The sequence below is a fragment of the Lepus europaeus genome, chromosome Y, assembly GCF_033115175.1.
Source record: "Lepus europaeus isolate LE1 chromosome Y, mLepTim1.pri, whole genome shotgun sequence".
Lineage (NCBI taxonomy): Eukaryota > Metazoa > Chordata > Mammalia > Lagomorpha > Leporidae > Lepus > Lepus europaeus.
Genome location: NC_084851.1, coordinates 14,776,421 through 14,794,817, shown reverse-complemented (window position 1 = coordinate 14,794,817; position 18,397 = coordinate 14,776,421). Strand labels below are relative to the sequence as shown.

The window sequence follows — 18,397 nt, the reverse complement described above, 5'->3', positions numbered from 1 at the left end:
TGGAAATATATTTAATTTGAATATTGTTCTCTGAATAAATGACAATCATTTAATAGTCTATGTTATGATATCAAATTTTAATTTTGAATTTAAAATGTTAAGAAAAAAGGGAGAAACAATGACAATGGGGTTAGTAGTAACTTATTTTACATAATACTAATGATTCAAAAGCAACAAAAGAAAACTGCAGCAGGAATTGTATAAAATTAAAACTGTTTATACAATAAAAGGTACTATCAGAGTGGAAAGGGAACCCATTTAATGGGAAGAGTGTTTATAATTCACATTTCAGAAGAGATCATTATTGGAGATATGTTGCATATAAGAAAATCCTACAACTCAGAAACAAAAACATTTAGAGATGGACAATGGATTAAATAATTCTACAAAGTTATTCAAATTTCTGCTTAGCACATGAAAGAATTATCAGCATATTTGTTGCTTGCAAAATGCAAATGACAAACAATAAAATACCACTTTACACCCATTAAAATGTCCATTATGAACAAATAAGTGTTAGCAATGCTGGAGAAATTGAATCTCTAATATACTGCAGTTGTGAATGCAAAATGATGAAAACAATATGTAAGAAAGTACTGAAACTTCCAAAAACCTAAATGTAAAATTTTTTTATGATCCAGGAATTCCACTACTGAGTATGCAACCAAAAGAAGTGAAAGTGGGTTTCCACTGTTGTGGAACATTTATATATATATATAAATGCATATATATATATATGCATACTATACGACTCTTAGTGTAAGTCTAATCTTATGAGTATAAAGTTAACTGAAAATGGATATTTGTAAAAAATAAGAATAGGAATAGGAGAGGGAGGTTGAAGAAGGGTGGTAGCATGGATGGGAAGGAGGGCAAGGTGGAAAGTATACTATGTTCCTGATTGTGTGTCTATGAAATACATGAAATCTGTATACCTTAAATAAGATTTTAAAAAGAACAGATATTTGCACACACATGTTCAAAGCAACATTATTCACAATAAACAAAAGATAGAAGCAACTCAACTTCCCATGAAAAGATAAATTAAAAAAGAATGTGTGTTATATACATATGCATTAGTTTAATTTATGTTGTTAATAATACATTATGACAGTCTGACCAAGTTATATATGGAAAGTTTTATTTCTGCTCACAGTTCTGGTTGAAGGATAGGGAGCAGTATCTGGTGATGACCTTCTCACTGGTGAATTCTAGAAGAAGCACAAGGCTTCACATGGTAACAGACAGGGAACATATAGGTGTCTCTGGTCTCATCCTGCATTCTCTAAAAGCCATGTCATGAGGGTTCCACTCTGATGATCTCTAATCCTAATCCCATCCCAAAGGTCCCACCTCTAATCACCACAGATTAATTTTCCTGCCTTAATGCCTCACAAGGGGAGATTAACACCAAAGTTATGTTCAACTGAGAGCAACATACAATGAAATATATTTGGAATAGAAGAATTATCTTATAAGTTTTACATGTACCAGGACAAAGGATGAAACGTGAAGACATAATACTGCTAGAAGTGACCAGTAGTAATAGTACAATTATTGTATGACTCCACTTATATGAGGTCTCTAGAGTAGATAAATTCAAGAAAGAGAGTAGAGAAGTGATCACAGGGTCTGTAATGGAGGGAAAGATGGAATTAGCTTTTGATGCATTCAAAGTTTTACTTGTGGGGAATTAAAAATATCTGAGATGGTATGTGATGGTTGCTGTGTAATGCAAAAATATTTAATGCTATTAAAATATACACTGAAAATATCCCATGTTCCATAATGTATTTTATTACAATAAAATGTTTCCTCCCAACTATGAACCATAGTCTTAGTTCATAATCATTTTAATGATTGATTCATAAGCCTATTTTTCATTACTAATTTTTAAGATTGTGAAATAGCAGAATATACCAATTAAATGAGTTTGAAATAATGGCAAGTAATTTTGGGGCTACAAACATGCAATTTAGTATTAGTACGAACTACATATAGGATCATAGAAATATATATATATATATGCATATATATATGCAACATTTATTTTAAAATTATTTACTTGCAGCTGGTTTTGTGGCACAGTGGGCTAAAACCCTGGACTACAGCACTGGTATCCCATATGGGTGCCAGCCCGAGTCCCAGCTGCTCCACTTTTGATCCAACTCCCTGCTAATGTCCCTGGTAAAGCAACAGGGGATGGCCAAGTCCTTGGGCCCTTGCACCTATGTGGGGGACCTGGAAAAAGCTCCTGACACCTGGCTTCAGATCATCTCAGCTCTGGCAGTTCCAGCCATTTGGGAACTGAACAAGTGGATGGAAGACCTCTCTATCTCTTTGCCTCTACCTCTCTCTGTACTTTTGTATTTCAAATAAATAAAATAAATCTTAAAAAATTATTTATGCATGTACTTATATTTGCCATTTTGCAGTGTTTCAAGACATATTTAATCTAGTACTTTACAAATTTTTACAAAAAATTAATGACAATATTAACAGTTTCATTTATTTTCAAAATGCAATAAGTTCTGTTATAATAAAATGAAATAATACATCAAATATAAATGTAAACCAATAGGTGTCCTTCTTACAGAAATAATTTAAGGAGATGCATATGACCATTGCTGGGCATATGAAAAATATTGCTTAGAACATCATTCACAGTATATGAGGATGCATTCCATGTGAAAATACCAGTGTTGCTCCAAAGATTAAGCTTGTGACATTGACTAGATTCACTTTCAATAATGATCACCACTCCATGAAAGGCCAAGGTAATATCAAGGTAAAGCTCAGAGCTTGGAGAGCAGCCCCCGTCACCAAGGTTGGTGGCTGGGACCCAACTACCTGAGCCATTACCTGTTGCACCCCAAGATGTACATTAGCATATATCTGGAGTTGGAAGCCAAATCAGAGTTTGCTCCAGATACTGATATGAGATGTGGGCATTCCAAGCTGTATTTTTCCAAGCTGTATTTTAACTCCTGTGCCAAACATGTATCCCAGAATTTTCTTAAAAAACAAATAATATTCCTGATACAAGTGTAATTATTAAGCTATTTTGCTACCTACTACCAATCACATAATAATTTTTAAAGATATATTTCTATGAAAAGGGGTGGGGGAGAAGAGGGGAGAGAGAAAGGGGAGGGAGAGAGACAGAGAGAAATGAAGACAATTATTTTCCATCCACTGATTCACTCCACAAATGCCCCCAACTGCCAGAGCTAAGCCAACCCAAAGCCAGGAGCCAAGATTCCATCTTGGTCTCCCATGTGAGTGGCAGGAACCCAAGCACAGAAGGCATCATCCACTGCCTCCCAAGTATATGATCAGAGAGCTGGATAGCAAATGTGGTAGCCAGAACTTGAAATGCGTGCTGATAAGGGATGCAGGGCTTGTGAAAGGTGTCTTAGATTGCTTTCCACCACAGTAACTCCCTGAACATGATAATTTAAAAACTACACTTAAGCTGTTCATTCAAGGTAAATATGGCATTTTAAAAAGAGAAAATAGTGTCCTTTGAAGGAACATGTGTTATGAAGAGAACAAGTTTTAAAAATAGATGCTTTAAATATTTCTTTCATATGTGATGTGTCAATGTGACAGATACTGACCTGAGCAGCTCAGACCAAGATAGGACTTTTTGCTCACTTATGGAGAAAAAGGTCAGTGGGCTACCCCCTGCTGCCACCTCCTTCTAGGTCAATCTCTGTTGCAGAGTCATCTAGAGGTCTTACCCTTCCTGAGAAACAGGGTGATGGAGCGGTGCTAAGTTGTATACAGGTTCAAAATTGGAGGAAAAAAGCACACTTGTTTCAGGTTTAATTACTGATGGGGTAAAGCATTGTATGGCCTCTATAACAGTTCCAACTTCTTCCTTTGCCCTATGCTACTTCCTCTCCCATCTAGTTATAGGACTTGGTCTCTAACAATAATTTTGCCCCCCAATTCAGCAACATCTGCTTTCTGGGACCCTAAACTGGAATGTGTCTCACTTAGTAAAACTCTACATACACTGACATAACAACTGAGAAACAGAATTTTTAAACCTATTTAAAAGTCTTCCATCTGAGGAGTTTTAATTATTTTGAAGGAATTTCCTAAAAAGGCAAATATTAACATTTGATGCAATATATTTATCAAAATTATGAAAGAACAAAGTTAACATCTCAAATTTCAGCAAAAATCTTTGGCTAATTCATGTACCTTTGCTTCTAAGGCAGGGAGAGAGGGACACACAGATATACAGAGACCTGCTGTCTATTCACTCCGCAAATGCCCACAATAGCCAAGGCTGGGCTAAAGTCTGATGCCTGGAAGTCAACTGGGACTTCCATGTAGATAGAAGGATGTCAGGCACTTCAGTCATCATCTGTTGCCTTCCATGGTCTGTATTAATATAAAGATGGAATCATAAATTAATATAGGATTCAAACCCAGACTCCCCAATCTGGGAAGCAGGTAACCCCAAAACCATCTTAACTATGCAAAATGCCCACCCTAGATAAAAAGTATTAAAATCTGAGTCCTCTGTCTCTGTTCTTTTTGCATATTTTTCTTGACTCTGGTCCTATGTACCCTCTAACTCCTGAATGCTTTCTTCCACTGTTACCACATCTACTGGCTTTTAGCACAGCTGGTAGGAGGAGGGGACTAAAATCTTATTAATGTACTAAAATGTCTTTTCTGTTTTTTGCCAAGAGATATTTCTCATATGGAAAACCCTACAGTATCAGTACCTGAACAATAGCTCTTCCTTTATATACACTGCATGTATGCATTAGAATAATAATGTGAAAACAAAAAGACAGAAGTAGCTGTCTAACCTGAATAGACCTCAGACTGATCAAAGATGCCAGTACAAAAAAATCCCACTTTTGTGATAGGAGTCAAGGCTAGTTGAGAGATTCGTATTACCTATATGAATATAAGAGTGGAATGCAGACTATGACTGCATTTTAGATGTATTGAGCTTTTGTATAACCACAAAGAAATATTCAACATATAGTTATACTTGTGATCTAAAGGCTGGGAAGAAACAGGAGTGTCAGAACACAGAGGGCAAAATCTGCTCAGAATTGGAGTGGGATGAATGGGGAACCAAAGGAACACTCTAATACACTATATTAAGGATAAAAAATAGGGGCCAGTTGGCGCTGTGGCACAGTAGGTTTATGCTCCATTTGCTCTTTTTTTTTTAACAGGCAGAGTTAGACAGTGAGAGAGAGAAACTTTAATATTTTTTAAGAACTTGACCAGAAGCTTGTCATCTACCTGCTGAATTTTGCCACAAACAAGGCAAAGAGGTGAATATAAGAGTTTCATGGAGCTCCTGCTGCTACTTCTTCTCCTGACCTATTGAGAATGGGCATGGATGCTGTGATACAGTTGAAGAGAACTTCAGTGGGAATGTAATGGGGATGATGATTCTTGGTTCACAGTCATTACTCATTTTCTCTATGGATAGGGTATGAAATGTACTATTCAAATTCTTGTATCATCTTAGATGCTGCAACTGCCTATTAGTTATTTTATTCTGCAAATTAAGAGACATAAGCTTTGAGATTTCCACCTTAAGTACCTCAACCACAGACCAAAGAAGCAAATTTTGTGTGCCCTAAATGCTTAGGTCTTAGGGTCACACCAATTTAAATAGAAAATGGATCACAGAGATCAAAAACATAGAATGCCATCATGAAGTAGTAGGTCCTAATATCTGCTCACAAGAATTATTATTCCTGTAATAGTGATCACTTGTAAGCAGCACATTCTACAATTTGAGACGTGGATTCCATAGCAATCTGCATTGAATAGAGAAAGTGGAAAGGCCACACTCAATTGTTGACTGATCATTTTGCAACTCACTTCCTCTCCTGTATTATAATCACACCTTCCATGTAATGACTGGAGTTCTTAATTTTGGGTACCTAGTCGGTAAGAGGAGTTCTAACAATTAATTTGTACTGAATGCAGAAGAATGGATGACATAGCCATATAGCAAAAAATAAAGAGCACAATGACAAGAGATAGAATTCACTAATTAAGGATTCCCTTAGGATTAAGGGATTACTAATTACTATTGAAGATACATTGTTATGCACCTCAGGTGTCTGAACTTGTTGAGCTCTCTATTCCTTAAATACATTCTTTAGAAACACAGATGAGATTAACATCACCTTCATCAACAATCTACTGAAGACCTGCCCACTGCATTAACCATCATTATTATTAATTGTTTACATGATGCAGATATTTCCATGCATTTACAGCCATATCCATCTATCCATATCTATCTATCTATATAATGTTATCAGAAAGGAAGTCATATTTTATGTAGCCTGGAATTTGAAATATTAGTGTGTTAGCATCACACAAAAGAAGTGAAATAATTAAATATACACATTTCAAAATTATTAAGAATCATAAATTTCCTAAAATGTGTATTATATATGAGTATAATTAACTTGCCATATTTTTCATCCATTGAAAGTGTAACGTTCTGGGGATTTTAAAAATGTGCAACCATAATGAATGCCATGTTTAGAACATTTTTACTATCTCAAAAAGAATTTCAGTGCCCTGACTCATGACTATGGCAGGGAGATGGCAACAGTTGGCCAGTGGCTCTTCTGTACACATGTGATCCAGAGATTCTAGCAGAAGAAAAAATCCAAAGTCCTCACCTTCTTTGAGTCTGCCTGCAAGAATTGACAAGGAGCTGGGCACCCACTTGAGACTCTGAGTGAGGCACTCCCAGCCTCCTAACATACCACAGGCTCTGGGGCTCAAGCCACTTAGGCTGAACTCCAACAGACAGTGGATTCAGGGAAAAGTTTGCCTCTCTGTGGACTGGACAGGTCCGGGGGTGGAGTGGACTCGCTGCACCCTGCAACTACAGGATCCTTGTGTGCTGAGGCTGTGAGGACACTCTGGCTCCATGAGAGGGTACAGCATGTATCTGAGCCTCTGAGAAATCACTGTGTGTGGCTCCACACACTCAGATCTACGTGGTGACCTGGGGCAGGTCACTGCAGTGGGACCTGTGTTTGGAGTGAGGGCTGTGCAGATCATTTCTGTGGTTCATACATGGGTGCAGATGAGTGTTGTACCCACTGGGGGCTAACACCTGAGCATTGATCAACTTGGAGGAGAACAGATGAGCCTGTGATCACACCAAAAGAGGTGACCATTTACTCCCTTCTATTAACAAGAGGAAATCTACCTCACCCAAGATGGAACTTACCCTGGATATTCGCACCATGCTAGGGCACTGACTACAGCTCTCTGGTCACACTCAGCACACACCTCTGGGCATTCACTGAAAGTGCAGGCATTCCACTAAGCATTCTTCAAAGATAAAACCCATCAGAGGAAAAAACCAAATATAGCCACAAATGCCTAAAAATATATACAGAAATTCAATTCAAGAAACAAGAATAAGGAACACAGCATGACACTCCCAACAAAAAGAATAAAACAACACATCAATATTTTTTGAGGTCACACTGTTTTTATTTTCTTCCTCAATGAAAATAATTTTTGAAACTTTAATGTTTACATTAAATTTATAGAATATCTGCAACATATATATTAAAATGTAAAAATGAAGATCTTGATGAGATACTGGAAAAGGGATTCAAATGTCGGGGCTAGTGGCCCTGGCCCGACATGAGATGCAGCAGGCTGAGGCTGTCCCTTATCTAATCCTGTTTCCTGTGCTTATTCTTCTGAAGGTTCAAGACATATTCCTGCAGGCAGGATGTGACTTTTGATGAAGGTTTATGATGTTCTTTGCTCTATGAGCAGAGCTTGTACCCTGATCTTTGCTACCTTGTAAACTTGTTTCGTTCCTGTGCTATGCATGATTGCACACAATGAATGTTATCTGTATGGGGCCTGGGGTATATATCCTTGTGTTTCTTGGTGCTTGCAGCTGGAGACTGAAGGGTTTCCCCAGGGAGACTGCCTCCAATGCCTCATTGCCGGCCCCCCTACTTTGGCCTAGAACACAATGAGGCAATAAACATGGTGATGAATTGACTGAGTGCTTCGTGTCTCCATGTGGTGTGTCGGGTGGCCTCTGACATTCAAATATTAATCATAGGATTACTCAAAAGCAATCAGAAGCAAATCCATGAATTAAAGAAAGCCATACATTAAATGAAAGAAAAATTTCCCCCTGAATTTGGGATTTTAAAAGAATAATCAAAATGAAATATTAGAAATGAAAAATTCAATAGATCAAATAAAAATCCAGTGGAAACACTTAATAACAGACTTGTAAGGCAGAAGAAAGAATATCAAGCTAGAACACAAATCTTAAAAGAAGGATGAGAAGGAGAAGGAGAGGACAAATAGAAAATGTCATGCCAAAAGAAGAAGAGGCCGGCGCCGCGGCTCACTAGGCTAATCCTCCGCCTTGCGGCGCCGGCACACCAGGTTCTAGTCCCGGTCGGGGCACCGATCCTGTCCCGGTTGCCCCTCTTCCAGGCCAGCTCTCTGCTGTGGCCAGGGAGTGCAGTGGAGGATGGCCCAAGTGCTTGGGCCCTGCACCCCATGGGAGACCAAGATAAGCACCTGGCTCCTGCCATCGGAACAGTGCGGTGCACTGGCCACAGCGCGCTACCGCGGCGGCCATTGGAGGGTGAACCAACGGCAAAAGGAAGACCTTTCTCTCTATCTCTCTCTCTCACTGTCCACTCTGCCTGTCAAAAATTAAAAAAAAAAAGAAGAAGAAATTAGAAAACTTAAGAACAGTGTTGGAGATTTATGTGATACTATTAAACAACCGAACATATAGTTCTTAGGAGTTCCTGAATGTGTGGAAACAGAGAATGACTATAAGGCATATTTAGTGTAATATTTACAGAAAATTTCCACAATTTGGAAAAAGAATTGGATGTGCAAATAGAGGTAGCACATAAAACTTCTGGCACGACTAGAAAAGATCTTCACCATGACATACTGTGGTTAAACTCTCCACAGTAAAACATAAAGAAAAGATTCTAAAATGTGCATGAGATAAATGACAGATTACTTTCAGGGGATCTCCAATTAGACTTATAACTGACTTCTTATCAGAAACCCTACAGGATAAGAGATTCTAAGCTTTAAGGAAAAAAAACCCCTGAAACCTGGAATACTGTACCTTGAAAAGATCTCATTTGCAAATGAAGGTGAAATAAAGAGCTTGTCTATTAAACAGAAATTGAAAAAAATTGACACCACTTGTCCAGCTTTATAAAGGATGCTTAAGGATGTGCTGCACACAGAAATACAGAAACAGGGTCATCAATATGATAAGAAAGTGAAGACATAAAATCTAGTAAAAGTACAAAGGAAATCCAAAATAATCAATAGGAATATTTATGGAAAAATGGCAGGGCTCAGTTTACTTATCAATAGTCATCTTGAATGTAAATGGCCTCAACTCTCCAGTTAAAAGATACAGACTGGCTGGATGGATTGAAAAACAAGACTCATCTATTTGCTGCATACAAGAAACACATCTTACCAACAAAGATGCTTGTGGACTGAAACAGAAAGGATGGAAAAAGTTATTCTATACTAATGGAAACCAAAAAAGAGCTGGTGTAGCTCTCCTAATATCAGGCAAAATAGAGTTTGACACAAAACCTGTAAAAAGAGACAGAGAAGGGCATGTGTAATAATTAAGAGATCAATTAAACAGGGAGATGTCATAATAATAAGTGAATATGCACCCAATTACAGAGCATCTGGATATTTAAATGAAATGTTAAGGGATCTAAATAGAGATTTAGATTCTAATTCAATAGTAATGAGGGGCATCAACAATCCACTTTTAGAAATGGGCAAATCACCAGACAAAAAATCAGCAAGGATACAACAAAATTTATCAACATTGTAGACCAAATGGACCTAAAAGATATCTACAGAGCTTTTCATCTCACAGTAGCAGAACACACATTCTTCTTACCAGTGCATGGAACTTTCTCTAGCATAGACCACAGGCTACACAGTACTGCAAGTCTCAGCAAATTAAAAAAACATTGAAATCCTACCATGCATCTTCTCTGGCCACAGTGGAATAAACTTGGAAATCAACAATTCAAGAATCTCTAGGACATATGCAGACAAATGGAGACTGAACAACATGCTTCTGAATGAACAGTAGGTCATAGAAGGAATCAAAATATTTCTAGAAAGAAACAAACAGTACAATACATCATATAAAAACTTACAAGATACCATAAAGGAAGTGCTGAGAGGGACATTTATAGCAATGGGTACCTATATAAGAAATTGAAAGACACCAAATAAGTGAGCTGTCAATGCATCTCAAAGACCTGGGAAAAAAAATGAACCAAACCCCAAATTAGTAGAAAGGAAAAATACTTAGTATTAGAAAAGAAATACACAAAATTGAAACAAAAATACAAAATATCAGTGAAATGAGGAGCTGATTTTTTGAAAAAATACATATAATTGATATACCATTGGCCCAACTAAGAATAATGAAGGAAAATATCCACATCAATAAAATCAAAAATGAAAAAGAAAATGTAACAATAGATACCATAGAAATAAAAAGAATTATCAGGAAATACTACAAAGAGCTATATGCCAATAAATTGGGAAACCATGAAGAAATGTATAGATATCTGTACACATACAATCTAAGAGAATTGAGTATAAAGACAGAAAATCTAACAGACCAATAACCAAGACAGAAAGTGAATATTTAATTAAATTATTCCAATAAAGAAAATCCCAGGACTGGATGGTTTCACTACTCAATTCTACAAGACATTTAAAGAAGAATTAATTAAGAAGATTCCATTCTTCTCAAGCTATTCAGAGCAACTGAGAGAGGCAAACCTCTCAAACTCCTATGAAGCCAGCATAATCTTAATTCTTAAACCAGCAAAAGAAACAGAGAAATAAACCTATAGACCAATACCCCTGCTGAACTTGGATGCAAAAATCCCCAACAAAATATTAGCTAATTGAGCAACACATCATAAAGCTCATTCGCCCAGACCTACTGGGGTTTACCTTTTATATGTAGGATTGTTTCAACATTCCCAAATAAATAAATGTGATACATAACATTAACAAACTAAAAAACAAAAACCATATATGGTTATCTCAATGGATGAAGAGAAAGCATTTGACAAATACAAAATCCATTCCTGATTAAAACTTTAAAAAATTGTATATATAAGGAACATTCTTCAACACAATCAAGGCAATTTATGAAAAACCCACAAGCAGCATCCTACTGAATGGGGAAATGGTATAAGCAATCCCCCTAAGATCCAGAACCATATAAAGATGGCCACTCTCACCATTGTTACTTAATATAGTCCTGGAAGTTACAGTCAGAACTATTAGGCAAGAAAAAGAAATCAAAGAGGTACAGATTGGAAAGGAAGAACTTAAACTATCCCTATATGCAGATAACATGATTCTATACATAGGAGATCAAAAAAGAAAAAAGAAAAAAAAAACTCCACTGAGAGACTAATGGAGCTCATAAAAGTGTTTGATGAAGTGGCAAGATATAAAGTTAGCACATGAAAATCAATACCCTTTGTATACACAGAAAATGACATGACTCATGAAGAAAGTTTAAGATAAATCCATTAACAATAGTAACAAAAAATTAATACTTTCAAATCAATTTAACCAAGGATGTCAAATTCTCCATGACAAAAATAATAAAGCATTAGGGAAAGATCTTAAAGAAGAAGATATTAAAAAATTGAAAAATCTTCCATTTTCATGCACTGGAAGAATCAATATTATCAAAATGTCCATAATACCAAAATCAATTTACACATTCAACATGATCCCAATCAAAATACCAAGAACAGGTTGGCGCCATGGTTTAACAGGCTAATCCTCCACCTTGCAGTGCCGGCACACCGGGTTGTAGTCCCGGTCGGATTCTATCCCAGTTGCCCATCTTCCAGGCCAGCTCTCTGCTATGGCCCAGGAAGGCAGTGGAGGATGGCTCAAGTCCTTGGCCCTGCACCCACATGGGAGACCAGGAGAAGCACCTGGCTCCTGGCTTCAGATCAGCAAGATGCGCTGGCTGCAGTGGCCATTGGGGGGTGAACCAACAGCAAAAAGGAAGACCTTTCTCTCTGTCTCTCTCTCTCTCTCTCACTATCCACTCTGCCTGTCCAAAAAAAAAAAAAATACCAAGAACATTCTTCTCAGATCTATACTAATGATTCTAAAATTCATGTGGAAACAAAAATGATCCCAAATACATAAAGCAAACAACAAAAACAAAGCCAGAGGCACCAAAATACCAGATTTCAAGACACACTACAGGGTAGTCATAATTAAAACAGCATAGTACTGGCACAAACATAGATGTGAAGACCAATGGAACAGAATGGAACTCCAGAAATCAATCCACACATCTACAATCAACTTATTTTTGACAAAGGAGCTAAAATATATCCCTGGAGAAAGACAGTCCCTTCAACAAATTGTGCTGGGAAGTTTGGATTTCCACTTGCAGACATATGAAATAGGACCTCTACCTTACACAAAAAATATAATAAAAATTGATCAAATACCTAAATCTATGACCCAATACCATCCAGTTGCTAGAGAACAAAAGGGAAACACTGCAAGACATGGGCATAGGCACAGACTTCTTGGAAAAGAACCCAGAAGCACAATCAAAGCCAAAATTGACAAATGGGATTACATCATGCCGGGAAGCTTCAGCACTGCAAAAGAGACTCTCAGAAAAGTGAAGAGACAACCAACTGAATGGGAGGAAATATTTGCAAACTAAGCTACTGAATATTCAATAACAAAACAATCTAATTAAGAAGTGGGAAAAGGACTTGAATAGGCATTTTTCAAGAGAGGAAATTTAAATGGCCATTGGACACTTGAAAAAATGCTTAGGAAATGCCATCAGGGAAATGCAAATGAAAACCACAATGAGGTTTCACTTTATCCCAATTAGAACAGCTCTCACACAGAAATCTAGAAAGAACAAATGCTGGCAAGGATATGGGGGAAAAAGTTACCCTAATCCAATGTAAACTGGTTAGAGCCATTGTGGAAGACATTATGGGGATATAACAGAAATCTGAAAATAAATTTATCATATAAAATAGTAATTTCATTCTTGGGAATTTACCCAAATAAAATGAAATCAGCATATGAAAGAGTTATCTGTACCCCCATGTTCATTGCAGCTGAATTTACAATAGCTAAGATATGGCATTGACCCAGATGTCCATCAACTGATGACATGATAAAGAAACTATGGTATTTACACACTATGAATCACTACTCAGCTATAAAAAAAATTGAAATCCTGTACTTTTTGACAAAATGGATTCATTGGGACATCATTATACTTAGTTAAATAAGCTCATCCCAAAAAGATAGATATCATGTGCTTTTCCCAACCTGAGATAATTAATAAAGTGCCCAAAATGTAATGTGTTGTAGTGAAATGGACATTTTGGGACTTGATGATTGTTTACAGTTCTTGTCTCAATTGTTGAGGAACAGTGCTATATATATATATATATATATATATATATATATATATAGTATATACTGTTTGTTGAACTCTTACTTAGTGTAGGGTTAACTATACAATCAGGAATTAAACTGAAAATAGATCTTTGTAAAAATTAAGAGTGGGAATATGAGAGGGAGGAAGAAGAAGGGTTGAAGCATGGGTTGGAGAGAGGGTAGGGTGGGAAGTATCACTATGCTCCTAAATTTCCACATATGAAAATACATGAAATTGTGTAACTTAAATATAATTTTTAAAACATCTTTAAAATACGGAAATTATACCTTTTGTGTAAAAAAAAGTTGCCTGTTTTGTTAAAGTGCAACCACCCCCCAAAATTTAGTATCTTTTAACTCTTTCTTAACAATCCCTCCAATCCACAGCAATCAGAAATCTATTTTGTGAAATCTGCCTGCTATAAACATTACATGCAATGGATGATGGTATCTAAGCATTCTTATCCACAATGTAGATCCCCCATCAACAAATGAGGTCAAGAGCCCACCTCTCAGTTGCACTCAATATAACATATGACCAGCAGCAGGTACCTGGGGAAGGAGGAAAATGAGTGTGTCTTGTCACACTCAGAATACTCGCCAGCCAACAGCTAGGAGAGGAAGCATCATGCTCTTGACTCCCTGTGTCTGAGAGTTCCCATTTCACTGATGGGAGGAGGAGAGAAGGTCTGGATTTAAATACCACTGGATCTCCATACTCTTCCTGGTTCTTAGAATATCTTCCTCAGTAAATATTTTTCTTTTACTTTCTGGATGACCTTCAGACCATTTACAGAACATTTAAAGGGTTGGCTTTTTGTTTTTCTTTTAAATAATTAGCTACAATGGGGGTCTGTCATGCCAGAATTTTATCTAGGAACCATTCAATTTTTTCAAGAATATTTATATATCTTTTTAATTAGATTAGCTTTACAAGCACCCTGAGAGCTGTTTTATAATGAAACACTGCTTTCCAAATTATGACTTTTTGTCTTGTCTATATAGGAATCCTGAAATTCTTTGCCTACTATTGATAAAGTTCTGTTTTATAACCATTTAATGTGTTGAATAAAAATAAGCACTGTGAAGAATTATCTTTAATGAGAAATAAATACATATAGGCCACAAACCACTTTCAATTTAATTTTAATTATAGTCCTGCTTGGTGACAAGTTAACAGTTCCAATAACATCAAATAGTTTCAGCGAATATTAAAAAAATGGATATACTGATTTCTTGATATTTGCACACTGATCTCCAAGAAAGTATTTAAACTTTTGCAAAAATATACAATTTAAGACCTGTCTACCAAGCACAAACAATGGATAGTTGTATCTGATAATTGTACAACTGCAAAGCTACACGCATTTGAACAGGGGCTCCCAAATTAAAAGCCTATGCTATACACCTTAACAGATTTCAGTCTACTTAAAACAATTTCTACTAACCCTAAAAATTACAATGCTTTGGAGTTTTGGCAAAATACAGTGCACTGCACTATAGACCAGATGTCAAGGTAATTTGTCCTCCCAGGTCGGGCTGGCAGAGAGGCACTTACTATAGAGATGTTATGTTAGCAGCTGGAGGAGGAAGTGGACAAAGCTGAACATGAACAAGGAAAAACAATAAACTACCTACCACTTTTTTCCTACAGATTCTCCTAAGTGAGAACACGATATCAAATAATTAATCATTCTAAATTCATACTGTCAATTTCACTAAATATTTTTTTCATATATACATGAACAATAGTAATCTTTTAATAAAAATTACTGAGCTTTCCATAGAAAAGGTCTCTAATTGCATACAAACTATACAGATGCTAAAACTGTTGTAAATTGAAATATATAGAGGGGCCAGCACTGTGGCGTAGCAGGTAAAGCCGCTGCCTGCAGTGCCAGCATCCTATATGGGTCCCAGCTGCTCCACTTCCAATGCAGCTATTTGCTATGGCCTGGGCAAGCTGTGGAAGATAGCCCAAGTCCTTGGATCCCTACAGCCTTGTGGGAGAACTGGAGGAGGCTTCTGGCTCCTAGCTTCAGATCAGCTCAGCCAATTAGGGAGTAAACCAGCAGATGTAAGACCTCTCTCTCTCTGCCTCTCCTTCTCTCTCTGTGTAACTTTGATTTTCAAATAAATAAAACAAATCTTTAAAAATATATATATATAGAAATGTTTCTGTATACTTAGCTTTTGGCAAAGAAGATTGAAGAAGGGGGTTGAAAACTTAAATTGGTAAGGGCTCTTTGCTAAAGAGCTTAGGAGAGTGAAATCTAAGATGTCTATCTCAACTCATTCTTTAAGTAATAGAAGTCTGAGAGGCCTTGTGTTATTATGTAATGTTCCTTCTTTTTCTAAAATATAAAAAATAAAATGCACAAAAACATAAAAATAAAATTATCTGGTTTTGTGCTCATTTGTTTTTCTAAACTAAGCATACATCTTTCAGTTCTGACAAGAAGGCTGGCATCACATTTGGGGAATGTCTCAAGAGCTGTCTGAAGACTCACTGAACATCAAGTCTGTAAAAACACATTTCCTTCTCAATGCAAATATAATCTCCCCCTGAAGTTCTTCAAAAGAAACAGAGTTCTGATCTGAAAATCAGATGGATTATAGTATTAGGAAGAAAACAAGAAATTTGAAAGTACACTCAATTTGAGAAGCAAAAGGGAAAACCTTAGAAATGGGAAATTATCATCTACCTCTGTAGGAAACACCTGAATGCAGAAGAAAGCCCTTTATCTTAAGAACTAATCTCAAGTTCACTTAGTGCCAGTCACTTTAGTTTTGTTAAAAAAAACAACTAAAAAGATAAATCCTTCTTACAGTGTATTTTTCCTTATAAAACATGAACTGAAATTACTGGTAATAAATGGTGACTGTTTCACTGTTAGGTTTCATTATTAACAATGTCAAAAACATGACAGCAACAATCTTTAAGAATCCAAATTAGAGCAAAATAGGACTACAAAAGAATCTGATGTTTCCATTGGTAAAGTGCTCCTTTTCTTATTTTAATTGAAAAGAAAATGAATTAACCATCAGCTGCTAGCAACAATCATTTTGAGAGGTCTTTTAGGGCAAAAATTTAATAGTATGAAGAAGTTTACAAAAATAGATTAAGAAATAATACTGTAACTTTTTTTCTCCATTCAGTTTTGATAAATTGTACCTAATCATACAAAAATTACCCCAAATTCCAACTTGATATAAAAAAGGAAGAGACGAAATGAACTCAGCGAGATGACAGATCAGACAACATATAGGGATGAAAAAATTCTACACAGGGCACATATTTCATGTCCAGATGTAAAAATAACTTTCCACTGACAGCTTACCTCCCTCCCAGAAGCAATCAGATTCTGAGTGGATCATGCAGTACAAAGCCACAGCAGTGAAATCTTCTTGTTTGATCCAACACAAAACAGTTTCATCTTTTCCTGTTGAAAATGCCTACTGGTTGTCTATTTTTCTTTATCCCATTTATTTGTATTCACAAGTTAACAAACAGTGTCAACAATTATTGTAGTGAACCGAGGGTACTGCTGGATGAGAGGCTCTATAAGACATATTTACTGATTGACTCAGAAGGTTTATTGCATTCAACCCTCACTCCTTTTTCACCTGTTAGATATTTTACTTTAGCTCCTGCTCTCTCATCTGCATCAAAATACCCAATAGGTATTGTGCACCTCGCAGCATATGCTGGTTGTACTTCATGAGGGTTGTGACAGTCAGACCAGAAGAACAGCAGTCTATCAAATTTGAGTTCAATGTCAGCAATTGTCAATGTTTGCCTTCTGGAAAAATTTGAAGTACACCTGCACTTACCTTGGCACCCCAGTCTTTATTAAGATAATATATTCAAGTCACACATCTCCCATCTCTATTTGGATTATCAACATACCGCACATAACCTGTTCCACTGCCTGGATAACAAGCATGGCTTTCGTCCTGCCAATGATTTTATAGTTGTCCACCTTCAAGTTACAGTGGTGGATCAGGTCGTCCATGCTGCTCATCAGCAGCCCAGCGGTTTCACAGTCGGGCTCCTTGCCCTTGATCCAGGTGATCTTATCCCTTCTGATGTCCTTGCAGGATTTGCTGTTCGGGCCACCCAGCAGGCTGTCCATGAACCTGCCTCTGTAGTGCAGGCTGCACACTCCATCGCCGATCTGCTGTCCAATCTCCTTGCCCAGGAAGTCGTCCACTACACAGATGTCCTGCTTGTTCATGCAAGGCAGCGTCGGAAGCAGCTTCCTCTGCCCTTTGGGTTGCAGACCACAGCTATAGCTCAGTCCATAGCCTGGTCTGTTGCTTAGCGGGTACAGGTTCGCCTTCTCCAGGTACAGCGACGGCGGATCAGAGGCTCCTCCTTCCCTGGCTCCGCTTTGGCCATCTCTGGACCCTGGAGGCTGGGGTGCGAGGCTACTGCAGGGTGGGCCACGGACTTGGCCTTTGCCTTGGCTGCATTTCCAGCGGCCTGCCTGAAGCCTTGGCAGCAGCTGAGGTGCTGTAGGGATGCGCAGCTCCTGGCCTCCTGGGCTCCCATCCCACCTGCCCTGGGCCGCGGTGTAGGGGAAAGGCTGGGGTGCTGCTGTGGGCCTGGCACATGAGCTCCTGCTTCCTCCAGTCCAGGCGCTGGTGCTATGGCAGCACAGTACGTTCTCCATCTTCCCACAGGGCTCTCAGTACCACCGGTCCCCTTGCTCCGGCCCCTCCTTCCAGGCCTGCCGCTGTCATAGCCCATGGTGGAGGCAGCGGTGGTAGAGTAGGAGAGGTGGGGGCCGGGACTGCCTAGTCCAGGGTCTGGGAGCAGGGAGAGTGGCAAGGAACGTTTCTGCGCCAT

The 18,397-nt window shown here is 37.7% G+C and overlaps 1 pseudogene; it reads right to left on the bottom strand.

The window, feature by feature from the left end:
- Positions 1 to 17,000: 17,000 nt before the first annotated feature.
- LOC133754108 (egl nine homolog 1-like) lies at positions 17,001 to 18,397 on the bottom strand (annotated as a pseudogene).